The sequence below is a fragment of the Patella vulgata genome, chromosome 7 (genome assembly GCF_932274485.2).
Source record: "Patella vulgata chromosome 7, xgPatVulg1.2, whole genome shotgun sequence".
Lineage (NCBI taxonomy): Eukaryota > Metazoa > Mollusca > Gastropoda > Patellidae > Patella > Patella vulgata.
In genome coordinates this window covers 44,323,645-44,331,163 of record NC_065885.2, presented here as the reverse complement: position 1 = coordinate 44,331,163, position 7,519 = coordinate 44,323,645, and the positions used below count along the sequence as shown (strand labels likewise).

General features: G+C 37.7%; 1 long non-coding RNA gene across 1 annotated transcript in view; it reads right to left on the bottom strand.

Moving 5' to 3' along the window:
- Window positions 1-695: 695 nt before the first annotated feature.
- LOC126828432 (uncharacterized) overlaps window positions 696-7,519 on the bottom strand; it is a 46,847-nt gene continuing 40,023 nt past the window's right edge. Inside the window, exon 4 of the long non-coding RNA XR_007683053.2 lies at window positions 696-839. This is a non-coding gene — a long non-coding RNA (uncharacterized LOC126828432). The remainder of the gene's footprint in view (window positions 840-7,519) is intronic.

Genomic DNA, 7,519 nt, shown 5'->3' with positions numbered 1-7,519 from the left:
TGCACACAGGATTTCGATTTTTCGTCCTACCTAAAAAACTGCACGCAAAGTTAGTTGTCGGGCCTTCGGTCAAGAACCACAGACAAAGGGAGAGAACGGGGACCTCTGTTTTGCATACCATCCAAGCGACTAGGCACTAATCCTTGTACCATGGACGAGGGGACGGGCATTTTTCGTCCCATCGAAACGACTAGACACAGATCCTTGCTAGGCCTTCCATACTTCACCACTGCCAACGGGGAACCACTTTGACCTCGGGTTTTCGTACCATCCAAACGACTAGACACTAATCCTTGCAAGGCCTTCCGTTCTGCAGCAAATGAGCCACGCTGGCCTCGTTTTGTCGTAACATACAAACGACTAGACAATGTTTCATAATTTAGTCATGTTCGCGTGGGTGGGTTGGCAGCAGAATTGATATGTACATGATAGTGACACGAGGAGGGGGGGGAGCGGGGTGTACACAAATCACACAAATCAGAGCTTTGTAATACACGCATATACTTGATATACTAAATACACAAATGGCTGAATTTCGAGACATTTCTGGCACTCTTTTATCACATAATGAGAACACTGCATTAATTTCTATATATCAATAAAATATGCCTCAGACCCATTGTTTATTTTTAAATTTGAATTAGACTCGTAACAAAATATATTTTCTGGCAACAAATAGCATATAAATAAAACTAGATTTACTTTCTGATTATTTTTTTTAAATGAAATCATTCCAGGGCTTTTATTGACATTTCAGAAAATGTAGAGTTGGTCCCATGCACTTGAGGCCAAGGTCCTTGAAGTTGTACAGCTGCACCCGGTGACCGATATTTATTTAACTGGAAATAAGTGATAATTCATATTATAACAGTAAATAATTAAAATATCCCATAGGGATTAAAATAATATGTATATCATGTAGGTGTGCATGTAGGTTAAAATTGTGACCTCTGTAAATAGGCCCGTTCCTTGCATTTAGTTTTAGAGTTAGGAGTGCTAAAATTGAGAGAGCGAAATGGGGTTGATCGACCACTCGACACAAACTAGGTAATTTCGGGACTAACGTATGGTTCAATTTTATTTCAATAATTCGCTTGCGCGTAGGGGTCTAGCAGTGGGGGGAAACCGGGTGATCCTGAAAAAATACACAGGTTGGACGGGCGACCTACTCCTTGTCACGTACGGAAAGATACCCCAGCAGTCAAAATAGGTCAAAATAGGCGATTTCGGTTTCTAGTGTCGATGCATCGTTACGGTCAGTTTAAAAAATTGTCTTTTAAGGATAATGTGTATAGTACCAATACCTATCACATACGGAAGAGGCGATAAAATCTCTTTGCATTTCCAATTTCAAAATTAATTAAAACCAATATTAAATTCCGAAAATCGTTTTTTTGCTAAAACTCTTTTCTTTTTAATGTGATCAAAATGGGGGTAAAGCACAGAGTCAGGGGTGGTAATAGGCGTATTGTGTCCTAATTTCATGGTTTTCGGACAATCGGTGCCGGTGTCACGGCGAAATTCCACTTTTTTCCCCTCATGGAAGCCGTAAATTGACGCAAGGGGTAGGGTCGCCTGTCCAACCTTGTGGGTTTTCTCCGGGTCCTCCGGTTTCCTCCCACTGCTAAAGACCCCTACGCGCAAGCGAATTATTGAAATAAAATTAAACCATATTTTGGTCCCGAAATGACCTAGTTTGTGTCGAGTGGACGTTAAACCCCATTTCTCTCTCTCTCTCTCTCTCTCTCTCCGTAAATTGACTTGAGGCCAGTGTCCTTTAAGTTGTACAGCGGCACCAGGTGACCGATATTTATTTAACGGGGAATAAGTGATAATTCATATTATAGCAGTAAATAATTAAAATATTTCATAGGGATTATAATAATATATCATGTCTGGGTATTACAGGGTTAAAACCAATATTAAATTCCGAAAATCGTTTTTTTGCTAAAACTTTTTTTTTTTAATGGGATCAAAATGGGGGTAAAGCACAGAGTCCGGGGTGGTAATGGGCGTATTGTGTCCAAATTTCATGGTTTTCGGACAATCGGTGCCGGTGTCACGGCGAAATTCCACTTTTTTCCCCTCATGGAAGCCGTAAATTGACTTGAAGCCAGGGTCCTTGAAGTTGTACAGCTGCACCCGGTGACCGATATTTATTTAACGGGGAATAAGTGATAATTCATATTATAGCAGTAAATAATTAAAATATTTCATAGGGATTATAATAATATCTATATCTTGTCTGGGTACAGGGTTAAAACCAATATTAAATTCCGAAAATCGTTTTTTTGCTAAAACTCTTTTTTTTTAATGGGATCAAAATGGGGGTAAGGCACAGAGTCCGGGGTGGTAATGGGCGTATTGTGTCCAAATTTCATGGTTTTCGGACAATCGGTGCCGGTGTCACGGCGAAATTCCACTTTTTTCCCCTCATGGAAGCCGTAAATTGACTTAGAAAAAAAACGACGAAAGGCAGGTGACAAGAACAAACGACTTGAACGAATGCAGGTATCACCTTGAAATTTTCAGGGTGCCTAGGTACCAACGTGAAAAGTTGCTCGCCGGAATTTAGTACTCATGGTACCTTTGGTTCCAGCGTAGCGCATGCGCGAAGTCAAATCCAGCTAAACTCGAAAACAACCTTGTCGGCACGGAAAACATCAAAGGAGAAATTCGAATAAAAAATGATACAATGATTTCACACAACAGGCCAGCTATTAGCCTCTCGATTGACAAGAGTTTCATTGCCCTCCATTCATTATAACCAATGTCATCGTGCCCTAAAGAATCAACAAATCAGCTTGCTTATCTCTGCTTACCCTAGGCAAAAAATGCTCATCTTTGAACTCAATCATGACATTGACCTAGTGAACGCCTACACCAAGTTTGAACATTCTAGCTTAATTAGAAGGAGAGTTCTTGTGTTCCAAAGTCCCGGCCCTTCAAATTGCTTCTATTTTTCATTTTCAATTCAAAATGGTGACCATCACGTGACCGAAATCAAAATTCTGATCCGATAGATTTTTAGGTATTCCTTCCAGGATTCCGAAAATATGACGCCCGAGTCTGTAAGTAAAATAGCAAAAAAGCCTTTTTGATTTTTCACGTTTAAAGATGGTGGCACTTCCGGTTCGATCGACAAACTCCATATTTTGTGTACGAATCAGTAATTACTTGTCTAGTATCGAATTTTTTTTTTAGGTCATTCTGACCTATATTTCGACGATTTTTTTGAAAACTTTGATCCTTAATTTCACCAAGGGGAGATAATTTAGAAAATTTCCAAGGACATCATTGAAGTCGCATTGGCAAGATCTACTAACATTCTAAATTTCACGAAAATCGCACAACTATTAAAGAAGTTGTCAAATTGGTAATAACTTCCGGTTCGAAATGACAGCGACGAATTTTCGAAATGAAAAAATCCGAAATTGCAGATTTGAAGTAAATGTTTCAAGATACTCAAAGAAAAAAGAATTAGTAAAATAGGTCAAATAGTCACAGAGTTACAGCATTGTAGGTCAAATGCATTCCTTCGTAAAATTCGGTGATTTCGGATTCGTAAAACGTTTTGAAAATATATTTAATCAACAGCCACCACCAATTTTTGGGGGGATAGGTAAAAGTTTCAGAACGATCCTATGGTTAGATTCTGAGAAATCCGATTTGTGGACAAAACACAAAAAAAAAATAACAATAATAATCTTAACAGAAACAATAAGCTTTCATATGTAATATGAAAGCTTAACTAGAACTGCGATGCAGTAATGACGGTTTTCACCAGTGCCACGTTACCCTAAACATATGTCACTTTCGGTACCGATGAAACCATTAAACAGGTTTCCACATAAGCATTGCACACATCAAATAAAATGGACGCAGAATCAACCAAATCCAGCAATATCAATTTATTTTATACATTTGTTACATGTAAGTGTACATTACTTCCGGTGATAATGAAAATGTTCAATTAGTTTTATGAAATCAGAAATGGCATACGGCATCACATGGTGAAAATTTTATGTAAATCGAATAATAATTGCCACTTTTATAGACCGTACAAGTTAGAAACCATTTTGTGATATCTACATGATCGTATGGGTTCATTCTATTAGTTGAAATATCAAAATTTTAAACAAATAACAAATACGACTCATTTGAATAAATTATTGGTTTTAATGGCTCTATTAATGGTGACATTGAAAATGTTAAATTGGCTTGACCTAGTTAATATTGACATTACGCATCAAATGGTGTCACTTTTATGGAAATCCAATAGTAATTGACTCTTTTACAGGCAAACTAGCGTAAAAAGTCACTCATGCAAAATTTCCCACTTTCTCGCAAACTGCTCATATTACAAACTAATTTTCACATACATTCTCTTCATATGGATTGTTGCTACAAGTTTATGAAAATTACGAAGAAATATTTTAAAATATCAAGACGCTGAATGGGTTGTAAATAGCTTAATTTTACACCTTTTTATCGAAATAGCCCGAAAACGAAATCGAAATTAAAAAAAAATGAGTCCGATGTTTTGTGCGCCTTTGCATTGCGCATCGATTTGGTAATAACAAATTTTGAAAAAATAATATTTGCTTTCAAAAAGTGGTACCGAACTGTCAAAATTATAGTTTTTGTTGAAATAATGCCACTTCCGTTCCATAAGTTTCAGTAAAATGGATCAAGACGTTTAAAACCGGGATGGATGAGAACATGAAACGAAAATGCTGGAAAAGAATTAAAAAGTGGCAGGAAAATATCAAAAAAATAAATGAAACTAGATCTGCATAGCAGATATGAAAGCTTTCATAGTAACTGCAAAGGGGGTTGTTAGAATCTATTGAAACAATAAGTATAAATGTCATCAGGTATCTGAAAAATTACATTTACCTTATGAACAAAATGGGAAAAATACAAAACAAAAATTGTCGACTTGTGGCTACCATCCAAGGCATATTTAGAAAACCTAATATTATATACAGAGTACGCAGGACAGGAATTAGTTGTGCTTCAATGTAAACCGGCCCGTTTCTTGCCTTTAGTTTTAGAGTTAGGTGTGATTTTCAAAGGATTCAATTTGAAATCGCTGAAAATCAATTGGCTTCTTCATCTCATGACCTTAAACACTGTGTATAAATTTAAAGTCAATCGGATATTGAATTTAGCCTCTAGAGCGTCCACAAGATTTTTTAAAGTGATCAAGGGCAATAACTCTGACGGTAATTATCGGAAATGGCAGTAAATATCAGATATCGCTGAAAATCAATACTGTAGGCTTCTTCGTGTCATGACCTTAACCACTGCGCATAAATTTAAAGTCAATCGGATATTAACTTTGGCCTCTAGAGCATCCACAAGATATTTTGAAGTGATCAGGGGTCACAACTCTGGCAGTAAATATCAGATATCGCTGAAAATCAATCGCCTACTTCGTCTCATGACCCTAACCACTGTGTATAAATTTAAAGTCAATCGGACATTAACTTTGGCCTCTAGAGCATCCACAAGATTTTTTTTAAGTGATGAAGGGCCATAACTCTGACAGTAATTATCGGAAATTGCTGAAAATCAATTGGCTTCTTCATCTCATGACCTTAAACACTGTGTATAAATTTAAAGTCAATCGGATATTGAATTTAGCCTCTAGAGCGTGCACAATTAAAGTGGTCAAGGACCATAATTCTGACAGTAATTATCGGAAATCACTGAAAATCAAAAGGCTTCTTCGTCTCATGACCTTAAACACTGTGTATAAATTTAAAGTAATCGGATATTAACTTTAGCCGGCCGGACGGCGACGACAATATACGACCACATTTCAATGTGGGCGTATACAAATTAACCGATGGCATATAATATTTAATGTATGATAAAGTCAAAATAGTCGATTTCGGTTTTTGGTGTTGCGTTCATTTTAAAAAAAAATGTCTTTTACGGATAATGTGTATAGTACTAATAGCAATCACATACGGAAGAGGCGATAAGATCCCTTTGCATTTGGAATTTCAAAATTAATTAAAACCAAATTTAAATTCCGAAAAACGGTTGTTTATTTTTTGCTGAAACTCCTTTTTTCTAATCTGATCAAAATGGGAGTAAGTCACAGAGTGGTAATGGGCGTATTGTGTCCAAATTTCATGGTTTTGAGACTATCTATGCCGGTGTCGTGGCGAAATTCCACTTTTTTCGCCCTTACAGAAGCCGTAAATGGCGGAAAAAAACGAACGGCAGGAACCGTGTCAAGAACAAACGACCTGAACAAATGCAGGTATCGCCTTGAAGTTTTCAGTGCACCTAGGTACCAACGTGAAAAGTTCCTCGCCGGAATTTGGTAGTCAACGTACCTTTGGTTCCAGCGTGGCGCATGCGCGAAGTTAAAAGAAATTACGGTCGATTTTGGGTATATTTCGGAGTGGTTTGGATCAGGGACTCAGATTGATCTAACATGGCGATCATAACACAATATGATAATCACTTTGAAGAATGAGCAAATTTTCGCGACCGGGTTGATTTGCTCTGCCCAGGCAACGTTCCTGTGCTCCGATTGCCTTCAAATTTGCACAGAATGTACCTTGGGATTCTAGCTATCACATATTAAAAATAGAAGAGTGTTGGATTCCGAGAACGTTCAAAATAAATTCAAAACCCACCCCCAACAATCAAAGGTTTTTTGCTTAAAAAATTGCCGTATTTTATCGAATTTTTATTGTTCTTGATATCTGAGGATTTTCTCAATTTAATATGTGATAAATATCATCGCGGCGCGCAGCCAACCGCTAGAAATTCCAGAGATTTGGACCACCGGAAGGATGCCTCAGCAGTCACAAAAGGTCAAAATAGGCGATTTCGATTTCTAGTGTTGATACATCGTTGCTGTCATTTTAAAAAATTGTCTTTTGAGGATAATTTGTATAGTACCAATACCTAACACATATGCAAGATGCGATAAAATCTCTTTGCATTTGCAAATTCCGAAAATCAGTTTTTTGCTAAAACTCTTTTTTTTTAATGGGATCAAAATGGGGGTAAAGCACAGAGTCCGGGGTGGTAATGGGCGTATTGTGTCCAAATTTCATGGTTTTCGCGGCGAAATTCCACTTTTTTCCCCTTATGGAAGCCGTAAATTGACTTAGAAAAAAAAACGACCTGGAGCCGTGCCAAGAACAAACGATTTGAACGAATGCAGGTATCACCTTGAAATTTTCAGGGTACCTAGGTACCAACGTGAAAAGTTCCTCGCCGGAATTTGGTAGACGTGGTACCTTTGGTAACAGCGTTGCGCATGCGCAAAGTCAAAAGCAGCTTAATATGTTATGAAGGGATTATTTTACAAAATGGACCTATCTCTATGAAACTTCGGCTAATCCCCCATTTCCGACCTCGGCGCATCAAAAAATTGTCTCCAAATTAAAATCAAACACCTAGTTCCATCTCTATTTTCTTGTTTTACTTTATGTACCCCCGGGAAAATGGCCACCGCTCGCCCCCATGGGTCGGGCCCTAAAATTTC